Genomic DNA, 11,766 nt, shown 5'->3' on the forward strand with positions numbered 1-11,766 from the left:
ACTCCTTTCCATGGCAAGCTTATGCACGGGTTTCACCGTTGTCAGTGGCTACCTCCCATCCTCTCAGTGGAAATGTTCAACGCACCCTGTCACGGCACGGCTATCCATCTGTCGGTTCTCGATCAAGCCGGAATAGAATCCAGATATTCTTTTGCGTCTGTCACTAACGCCCCGCCTTCAGGAGTTTGAAGCATGTCACAGTCATTCAATCATTGAATCCTACTCAGAATACCACAGACAAGGTTAGACCTTCCGGATTCTCTTGAATGCCGCCATCAGTTCTAGCCTATACCACGAAGACTCTGATCTCACAGAATTGAATAGAAGAACAATAGTAATTGCATTAATACTCGAGGTACAGCAGAGCTCCACACCTTAATCTATGGTGTGTAGAAACTCCACCGTTGAAAATACATAAGAACAAGGTCTAGGCATGGCCGAATGGCCAGCCTCTCAATGATCTAAGATAGCCTAACAACAAAGATAGCTACCCCCCGGTCTCTCAATACAATAGTAAAAGGTCCTACTTATAGAGAACTAGTAGCCTAAGGTTTACAGAGATGAGTAAATGACATAAAAATCCACTTCCGGGCCCACTTGGTGTGTGCCTGGGCTGAGCAATGAAGCATTTTCGTGTAGAGACTCTTCTTGGAGTTAAACGCCAGCTTTTGTGCCAGTTTGGGCGTTTAACTCCCATTTTGGTGCCAGTTCCGGCGTTTAACGCTGGAATTTCTGAAGGTGACTTTGAACGCCGGTTTGGGCCATCAAATCTTGGGCAAAGTATGAACTATCATATATTGCTGGAAAGCCCAGGATGTCTACTTTCCAACGCCGTTGAGAGCTCGCCAATTGGGCTTCTGTTGCTCTAGAAAATCCACTTCGAGTTCAGGGAGGTCAGAATCCAACAGCATCTGCAGTCCTTTTCAGTCTCTGAATCAGATTTTTGCTCAGGTCCCTCAATTTCAGCCAGAAAATACCTGAAATCACAAAAAAATACACAAACTCATAGTAAAGTCCAAAAAAGTGAATTTTAACTAAAAACTAATAGAAATATACTAAAAACTAAACCAAATATACTAAAAACATACTAAAAACAATGCCAAAAAGCGTACAAATTATCTGCTCATCAATTGTGCTTCCCGTTTTAACCTATTTGCCTCTTTCTCATTTGTAGGGAGGGCCTCCGTTGTGAGGTAATTGATTATGGGGGTCATCCATCCCTGATCGCGACCTGTTATGGCTAGGACTTTTTCTTCTTCTGAGATTGATGGTTTTTGTAAAATTTCTTGGATAAGGCTTTTATTGTTGCCTTCTGGTTTGGTGCTGGCTAGCTTTGAGAGTGCATCGGCCCGGGCATTCTGTTCTCGGGGTATGTGTCGAATCTCGTACTTTCCGAGTTGTCCGAGCTGTTCCCTGGTTTTGTCCAGGTACTTTTTCATAGTGGGATATTTGGCTTGGTAGCTGCCTGTTATTTGTGATGTGACTACCTGTAAGTCGCTGAAGATGATAAGTTTTTGAGCTCCAACTTCCCTAGCCAGCTTCAAACCAGCTAGAAGTGCCTCATATTCCGCTTGATTGTTTGAGGCAGGAAACCCAAATTTGAGGGAGAGTTCGATCTGGGTCCCCTGGTTGCTTTCAATTATTACGCCTGTGCCACTTCCCGTTTTATTTGAGGAGCCGTCCACGTATAGATGCCATTCTGTGGGGATTTCCGGTGTGTCCGTAAATTCCGCAATGAAGTTGGCCAGATATTGGGATTTGATGGCTGTCCGAGCTTTGTATTGAAGATTGAACTTGTACAACTCGACTGCCCATTGCAAGATTCTGCCCACCAAGTCTGTTTTTCGTAGGATTCCTTTTATGGGCTGGTTGGTTCAAATTTTAATGGTGTGAGACTGGAAATATGGGCGAGGTCGTCGAGATGTTATTAGGCGAGCGTAAGCGAACTTTTCTATTTTCTAGTAGTTCAGCTCGGCTCCTTGCAATGCTTTGCTGATAAAGTATATGGGTTGCTGCCCGCTGTTGTCTTCTCAGACCAGTGCTGAGGCTATTGCCTGATTTCCCACTGCGAGGTACAAGATGAGTGGTTCCCCTTCCCGTGGTCGACTTAATATAGGTGGCTGTCCCAGAAATTTCTTGAAGTCTTGGAAGGCTTGCTCGCATTCAACTGTCTATTCAAATTCCTTTCCCTTCCTTAGAGTGGCGTAGAAGGGGAGAGATCTTATTGCGGATCCCGCCAGGAACCTGGACAAGGCTGCCAGCCGTCCATTGAGTTGTTGTACTTCTTTGATACAAGTCGGGCTTTTCATGTCAAGTACGGCCCTGCACTTGTCCGGGTTTGCCTCGATTCCTCTCTGTGTGATCATAAAACCCAAGAATTTACCCGCTTCTACTGCGAAGGTACATTTTGTGGGATTGAGTCGCATGCTGTGTTGTCTTATGGTGTTGAATACTTGTCTCAGGTCAAATAATAACATCTCTTCGTTTTGCGTCTTCACTAGCATGTCGTCTACGTAGACCTCCATGACCTTTCCGATGTGATCTGAAAAAACTTTATTCATTAATCTTTGGTAAGTGGCTCTTGCATTTTTGAGACCGAAAGGCATAACAATGTAGCAGTAGTTTTCCTCTGGGTTAAGAAAGAGGTTTTTTCTTGGTCTGGTGGGTACATTGGGATTCGGTTATATCCTGAGTATGCGTCCATAAAGGAGAGATATTTGTATCCAGAGGAGGCATCTACCAGTGCGTCAATGTTTGGGAGTGGATAAGGATCTTTCGGGCAAGCTTTGTTGAGATCGGTATAGTCGGTGCACATTCTCCACTTCCCATTTGACTTTTTTACCAAAACGACATTAGCAAGCCATAACGGGTATTTGACTTCTCTTATGAAGCCTGCCTCCAGTAGAGCTCGTACCTGTTCTTCCACTGCTTGAGAGCGTTCGGGTCCTAGCTTTCTGCGTCTTTGTTGTACCAACCGAGATCCTGGGTAGACTGCTAGCTTATGGCACATTAGTTTGGGATCTATACCTGGCATATCTGCGGCCTTCCACGCAAAGAGGTCGGCGTTGCTGCGTAGGAACTGTATGAGTGATTCTTTTATGTCCCCTTTTAGGAGTGTGCCGACGTTGGTTATTTGGTCCGGGGTGTTCCCGATCTAAATTTGCTCTATTTCTCCTTCAGGTTGTGGGTGAAGCTCCTTCTGCCTCCGAACTCCACTAAGCTCGATTGTGTGGAATTCTTCACCTCCGCCTCTGAGGTTTAGACTTTCGTTGTAACAGCGGCGCATCATTTTCTGGTCTACATTTACTGTGGCTATTCCTTCTGCGGTTGGGAACTTCATGCATAGATGCGAAGTCGAGACTATTGCGCCGAGTTGATTTAACGTTGTCCGACTTATCAAGGCATTGTAGGCTGAGCTTACGTCAACGACGATGTAATCTATTTTGAGTGTTCTTGACTGACTTCCCTTTCCAACAGTTGTATGGAGCGGAATGTATCCCATTGGTTGACCCGGGGTATCTCCTAACCCGAACAGGCTGTTCGGATATGCTCTGGGTTCTTTTTCTTCTAAGCCGAGTTTGTTGAAGGCGGTTTTGAATAAGATATCGGCAGAGCTCTCCTGGTCTATCAGTGTGCGATGGAGATTTGCGTTTGCCAGTATAATAGTGATGACCATGGGATCGTCATGTCCTGTTGTGATGCCGGATGCGTCTTCCTTGGTAAAAGTGATTGCCGGGATGTCGGGTGCTTCCTTTCTTTCTGCGACGTGATATATGTCTTTGAGATGTCTTTTGCGGGATGACTTGGAGATTCCTCCCCCGGCGAATCCACCGTGTATCATGTGGACGTGTCTCTCTGGTGTCCGGGATGATCGCATAGTTGGTCCGACATCTTCTGCTCTTCTCCTTTTCCTTTGTTCATCCTCGTGGGTGGCCAGGTATCGATCTAAACTCCCTTCTCGCACAAGCTTTTCTATGACGTTTTTTAAGTCAAAACACTCGTTGGTGGAGTGCCCGCAGATCCGATGGTATTCACAATATTCAGTCCGGTTTCCTCCTCTTTTTTTGCCTTTGAGTGGTCGAGCTGGTGGTATTTTTTTTTTGTTGCAAACTTCTCTGTAGACATCCACAAGAGACACCCGAAGAGGGGTTTAATTGTGGTACCTTTTTATTTTCTCTCCATGTCGATCTTCCTTTTTTCTGGAATCTTTGTCTTTATCCCGATGGGTGAACCATGCTTTTGAGGTCTCTCCTAATTGGGAGTTTTCCTCCATGTTGATGTACTTTTCCGCTCACTCCTGCACCTCGTTCAGAGATGTGGGATACCTCTTTGATATGGATTGACTAAAAGGCCCTTCTCGCAGACCATTAATGAGACCCATGATGGCAGCTTCTGTTGGAAGGTTTTGTATATCCATGCATGTTTTGTTGAATCTCTCCATATAGTTTCGCAGGGTTTCCCGCTCCCCTTGTCTCATTCCTAGTAAGCTCGGAGCATGTTTAGCTTTGTCCTTTTGGATGGAGAATCTCGCCAGGAATTTTTTAGCCAAGTCGTCGAAACTTGAGATGGACCTAGGAGAGAGATTGTCGAACCATCTAATTGCTGTTTTTGTTAAAGTAGTTGGAAAGGCTTTGCAACGAACTGCATCTGAGGCATCGGTGAGGTACATTCTGCTTCTGAAGTTGCTGAGATGATGGCTGGGATCTGTAGTGCCGTCGTATAAGGTCATATCTGGGAGTTTAAAGTCCTTTGGGATTTTTGTCTTCATGATTTCTTTGGTGAATGGGTCTTGCTCCTTTTGTGCATTATCTTCGGGACCGAATTGGCTGGCTTTTGTCTTGACATTGGCTTCAAGTTTTAGGAGTTTTGTTTCCAGTTCCCGGCGTCACCTTATTTCTCTTTGCAGATCCTTCTCGGCCTCTTGTTGTCATAAGGCATCTTCCTCATGTTATTTTAGCCGATTTTGGAATGCCTCCAAGGCTCCCTCGTCTGGGGAGTTTTTATTATTGACTTGGGGAGTATCCTTTGGTGTTGTGCCCACGTTTTTGTGCGGCGTGCTTTCTTCTAGATCTGAAGTGTGGTCATTGTCATGGTCGTCCACCATGGTAATGGGATGACTTCCAGGGTCCCCGAAAATGGCGCCAATGTTCCGAGGGTTACCTGAAACTGTAGGTCGATCTCGGACGAGATCTTCTGTACTGGTTGGAATGGTTTGTGTCCGACTTATTGGACTTGGTGGTGATGCTGATTCCTTCATTCCCGGAGGGTGGGGGGTACCTGCAAGGGACTCCGATGCTTAAGTTAGCAAGGGTATTAAGTAGGTATTGAGTAGAATCAGAGTATGAGTTATACCTGGGTGCTCCAGTGTATTTATAATGGTGTAGAGTGACCTCTTTGGATGAGATAAGTTAGTTATCTTATCTTATCTTTATCTTATCTTTAACTGAGGTCCTCGTATCTTCAAGGGAACCCCCTTTATTTCTACGGGCTTGGGCCGCCCTCGGATTTGGGACGTGTTCCTCTATTTGGGTCCTTTGTTTGGGCCTTTCTGTGACTTGGCCGAGCTCTTTGAGAAGAGATCGGGTTGTCCTGACCTGAAGAGGTCGGTCGCTTTGTCTGTAGAACATCCCGGGTCGGACAGCACGACTGATGAGCGGATAATTTATACGCTTTTTGGCATTGTTTTTAGGTAATTTTTAGTAAGTTTAAGCTACTTTTAGGGATGTTTTCATTAGTTTTTATGTTAAATTCACATTTCTGGACTTTACTATGAGTTTGTGTGTTTTTCTGTGATTTCAGGTAAATTCTGACTGAAATTGAGGGATTTGAGCAAAACTCTGAAAAAGGCTGACAAAAGGACTGCTGATGCTGTTGGATTCTGATCTCCCTGCACTCGAAATGGATTTTCTGGAGGTACAGAACTCCAATTGGCGCGCTCTCAACGGCGTTGGAAAGTAGACATCCAGGGCTTTCCAGCAATATATAATAGTCCATACTTTATTCGGAAATTGACGACGTAACTTGGCGTTGAACGCCAAGTACATGCTGCTGTCTGGAGTTAAACGCCAGAAAAACGTCATGATCCGGAGTTGAACGCCCAAAACACGTCATAACTCGGAGTTCAACTCCAAGAGAAGCCTCAGCTCGTGGATTGATCAAGCTCAGCCCAAACATACACCAAGTGGGCCCCGGAAGTGGATTTATGCATCAATTACTTACTCATGTAAACCCTAGGAGCTAGTTTATTATAAATAGGATGATTTACTAATGTATTAGACATCTTTGGTCTCAGTTTTGTTTTATTCTTCATCCTAAGAGTCTATTGATCACGTTTTAGGGGGCTGGCCATTCGGCCATGCCTGAACCTTTTACTTATGTATTTTCAACGGTGGAGTTTCTGCACACCATAGATTAAGGGTATGGAGCTCTGCTGTACCTCAAGTATTAATGCAGTTCTATTTTCTTTTATTCAATTCTCTCTTATTCTTATTCCAAGATATTCATTTGCACCCAAGAATATGATGATTGTGATGATTAAATAACCCTCATTATCATTCCCACTTATGAACGCACGTGATTGACAACCACTTCCGTTCTACATGCAACAGAGCTTGAATGTGTATCTCTTAGATTCGCCAACAGAATCTTCGTGGTATAAGCTAGATAGATGGCGGCATTTATGAGGATCCGGAAAGTCTCACCTTGTCTGTGGTATTCCGAGTAGGATTCCGGTAATGAATGATTGTGACGTGCTTCAGACTTGCAAGTGCTGGGCGTGATGACAAACGCAAAAGAATCAAGGGATTCTATTCCAGTAGGCGCGGGAACCAACCAGTGATTAGCCGTGCTGTGACAGAGTGCGTGAGCGTAGTTTTCACTGCGAGGATGGGATGTAGCCATCAACCATGGGTGATGCCTCCAGACGATTAGCCATGCGAGTGACAGCCGCAGAGGACCATTTCCCGAGAGGATTGAAAGTAGCCACCGCTGATGGTGAACCCCTATACACAGCTTGCCATGGAAAGGAGTAAGAAGGATTGAGTAGAAGCAGTGGGAGAGCAGGCGTCCTTGAGCCTTACAACATCTCCATATGCTTATCTGAAATTCCTACCAATGAATCTGCATAAGTATTCTATCCCTTTTAATATTTCTTTTTATTATTTATTTTCGAAACCATAAACAATTTTACTCTGCCTAACTGAGATTTACAAGGTGACCATAGCTTGCTTCATACCAACAATCTCTGTGGGATCGACCCTTACTCACGTAAGGTTTATTACTTGGACGACCCAGTACACTTGCTGGTTAGTTGAACGGAGTTGTGAATTCAACCAGTGCCATAAGAAGCTTTCATCTCAAAATAGTTAGAACATGGATCACAATTTCGTCCACTAAGTTTTTGGCGCCGTTGCCGGGGATTGTTCGAGTATGGACAATTGACGGTTCATCTTGTTGCTCAGATTAGGTAATTTTCTTTTCAAAAATCTTTTTCAAAATTTTTCTTTTATTTTTCGTTTTTCTAAACTTTATTTTCGAAAAAAAAAATTAATAAAAATATTAAAAAAATCATAAATTCATAAAAAAACCAAAAATATTTTGTGTTTCTTGTTTGAGTCTTGAGTCAATTTTTAAGTTTGGTGTCAATTGCATGCTTTAAAAATTTTTCTTGCATTTTTCGAAAATCCCATGCATTCATAATGTTCTTCATGATCTTCAAGTTGTTCTTGATAAGTCCTCTTGTTTGATCTTGATGATTTCTTGTTTTGTGTTGTTTGTTGTTTTTCATATGCATTTTTTGTTTGTTAGAGTCCATGCATTAAAGATTTCTAAGTTTGGTGTCTTGCATGTTTTCTTTGCATCAAAAATTTTTCAAAAATATGTCCTTGATGTTCATCATGATCTTCAAAGTGTTCTTGGTGTTCATCTTGACATTCATAGCATTCTTGCATGCATTCAAGGTTTTGATCTAAAAATTTCATGCATTGAGTATTTTTGTTGTTTTTCTCTCTCATAATTAAACATTCAAAAATCAAAAATATATCTTTTCCTTATTTCCCTCCAAATTTTCGAAATTTTGGGTTGACTTGGTCAAAAAAAAAAAAATTTTCAAAATTAGTTGTTTCTTATAAGTCAAGTCAAAATTTCAATTTTAAAAATCTTATCTTTCTAAAATCTTTTTCAAAAATCATATCTTTTTCATTTTTTCTATTTTTTCGAAAATTTTAAAAATCTTTTTCAAAATATTTTCAAAATCTTTTTCTTATCTTTACATCTAATTTTCGAAAATTCACTAATAATTAATGTGATTGGTTCAAAAATTTGAAGTTTGTTACTTTCTTGTTAAGAAAGGTTCAATCTTTAAGTTCTAGAATCTTATCTTGTAGTTTCTTGTTAGTGAAGTAAATAATTTTAAAATTTTTGAATTAAATCTTTTTATCTTTTATTTTATCTTTCTCAAAAATTTTATCTTTTTCAAAATTTGATTTCAAAATATCTTATTTAACTTACTATCTTCTTATCTTTTTCAATTCTGATTTCAAATCTTTTTCAATCAACTAACTAACTTTTTGTTTGTTTCTTATCTTTTTCAAAACCACCTAACTACTTTTCCCTCTCTAATTTTCGAAAATATCTCATCCCTTTTTCAAAAATTCTTTTTAATTAACTAATTGTTTCATGTTTTAATTTTAATCTTATTTTATATTTAATTTTCGAAAATTACTAATCCTTTTTCAAAATTATTTTCGAAATCTCCCTTCTCTTCTCTTATTCTATTTAATTATTTAATTACTAACACTTCTCTTCACCTCTCTTCATCCATAAATCCGAATCCATTCTTCATTTTTCTACCCCTTCTTTTTCTACTAACATAAAGGAATCTCTATACTGTGACATAGAGGATTCCTCTTTCTTTTTTTGTTTTCTTCTCTTTCATATGAGCAGGAACAAGGATAAAGGCACTCTTGTTGAAATTGATCCAGAACCTGAAAGGACTCTGAAGAGAAAATTAAGAGAAGCTAAATTACAACAATCCAGAAACAACCTTTCAGAAATTTTCGAACAAGAGAAGGAGATGGCAGCCGAAAATAATAATAATGCAAGGAGAATGCTTGGTGACTTCACAAAGCCAACGTCCAAGTTTGATGGAAGAAGCATCTCCATTCCTGCCATTGGAGCCAATAACTTTGAGCTTAAGCCTCAACTAGTTGCTTTAATGCAACAAAACTGCAAGTTTTATGGACTTCCATCTGAAGATCCTTATCAGTTTTTAACTGAGTTCTTGCAGATCTGTGAGACTGTAAAGACGAATGGGGTTGATCCTGAAGTCTACAGACTCATGCTTTTCCCTTTTGCTGTAAGAGACAGAGCCAGAGTATGGTTGGATTCACAACCCAAGGATAGCCTGGACTCATGGGATAAGCTGGTCACTGCCTTCTTGGATAAATTCTTTCCTCCTCAAAAGCTGAGCAAGCTGAGAGTGGATGTTCAAACCTTCAAACAACAAGATGGTGAATCCCTCTATGAAGCTTGGGAAAGATACAAGCAGCTGACCAAAAGATGTCCATCTGACATGTTTTCAGAATGGACCTTACTAGATATATTCTACTATGGTCTCTCTGAATTTTCGAAAATGTCATTGGATCATTCTGCAGGTGGATCTATTCACCTGAAGAAAACGCCTGAAGAGGCTCAAGAACTCATTGACATGGTTGCAAACAACCAGTTCATGTACACTTCTGAGAGGAATTCTGTGAACAATGGGATACCTCAGAAGAAAGGAGTTCTTGAAATTGATACTCTGAATGCCATATTGGCTCAGAACAAAGTGTTGACTCAACAGGTCAACATGATCTCTCAAAATCTGAATGGATTGCAACATGCATCCAACAATACTAGAGAGGCAGCTTCTGAAGAAGCTTATGATCCTGAGAACCCTGCCATGGCAGAGGTTAATTACATGGGTGAACCTTATGGAAACACCTATAACTCATCATGGAGAAATCATCCAAATTTCTCATGGAAGGATCAACAAAAACCTCAACAAGGTTTTAACAATGGTGGACGCAACAGGCTAGGCAATAGCAAGCCATATCCATCATCTTCTCAGCAACAGACAGAGAATTCTGAACAAAACACTTCTAATTTAGCCAATGTAATCTCTGATCTGTCAAAGGCCACTTTCAGTTTCATGAATGAAACAAGATCCTCCATTAGAAATTTGGAGGCACAAGTGGGCCAGCTGAGTAAGAAAGTCATTGAAACTCCTCCCAGTATTCTCCCAAGCAATGCAGAAGAGAATCCAAAAGGAGAGTGCAAGGCCATTGACATAGTCAATATGGCCGAATGCACAAGGGAGGAGGAGGATGAAAATCCTAGTGAGAAAGACCTCCTGGGACGTCCCTCAAGCAAGAAGGAGTTTCCTATCAAGGATCCTGAGGAATCTGAGGCTCATCTAGAGACCATAGAGATTCCATTAAATCTCCTTCTGCCATTCATGAGTTCTGAAGACTATTCATCCTCTGAAGAGGATGAAGATGTGACTGGAGAGCAAGTTGCTCAATACTTAGGAGCTATCATGAAGCTGAATGCCAAGCTGTTTGGTAATGAGACTTGGGAAAGTGAACCTCCCTTGCTCATTAATGAACTAGATACTTGGATTCAGAGAACTCTACCTCAAAAGAAGCAAGATCCTGGCAAGTTCTCAATACCTTGTACCATTGGCACCATGAGCTTTGAAAAAGCTCTATGTGATCTGGGGTCAGGGATAAATCTTATGCCACTCTCTGTAATGGAGAAGCTGGGGATCATTGAGGTACAACCTGCCTTGTTCTCATTACAATTGGCAGACAAGTCAATGAGACAAGCTTATGGAATAGTAGAGGATGTGCTAGTAAAGGTTGAAGGCCTTTACATACCTACTGATTTCATAATCCTAGACACTAGGAAGGAAGATGATGAATGCATCATCCTAGGAAGACCTTTCCTAGCCACAGCAGGAGCTGTGATAGATGTCAACAGAGGTGAATTAGTCCTTCAATTGAATGGGGACTACCTTGTGTTTAAGGCACATGGCCATCCCTCTGTGACAAAAGAGAGTAAGCATGAAGAGCTTCTCTCAGTTCAAGGTCAAGAAGAGCCCACACAGTCAAACTTTAAGTTTGGTGTTGTGAGGCCACAACCAAACTCTAAGTTTGGTGTTCCAACCCCATATCCAAACTCTAAGTTTGGTGTTGGGACCACACTAAAACTGACCTGATCACCTTGTGGCTCTATGAGAGCCACTGTCAAGCTATTGACATTAAAGAAGCGCTTGTTGGGAGGCAACCCAATTTTATTTATCTAATTTTATTTTATTTTGTTTCTTTGTTATTTTTGTGTTTAATTAGGTACATGATCATGAGGAGTCACAAAAAAATCAAAAAAAATTAAAAACAGAGTCAAAAACAGAAGAAAAAAATTTTCACCCTGGAGGTAGCGCAGACTGGCGTTCAACGCCAGTAAGGTGCATCTGGCCGGCGTTCAACGCCAGAACAGAGCACCATTCTGGCGCTGAACGCCAGAAACAAGCAACAACCTGGCGTTAAACGCCAGGAACGTGCACAGAGAAGACAAACTGGCGCTGAACGCCAGAAACAAGCATGAAACTGGCGTTCAACGCCAGAAACATGCATTACATGGGCGTTGAACGCCCAGAACATGCACCAATGGGCGTTTGAATGCCAGAATGATGCATGAAGGCATTTTACATGCCTATATGGTGAAGGA

The sequence above is a fragment of the Arachis stenosperma genome, chromosome 1, assembly GCF_014773155.1.
Source record: "Arachis stenosperma cultivar V10309 chromosome 1, arast.V10309.gnm1.PFL2, whole genome shotgun sequence".
Taxonomy (NCBI): Eukaryota; Viridiplantae; Streptophyta; class Magnoliopsida; order Fabales; family Fabaceae; genus Arachis; species Arachis stenosperma.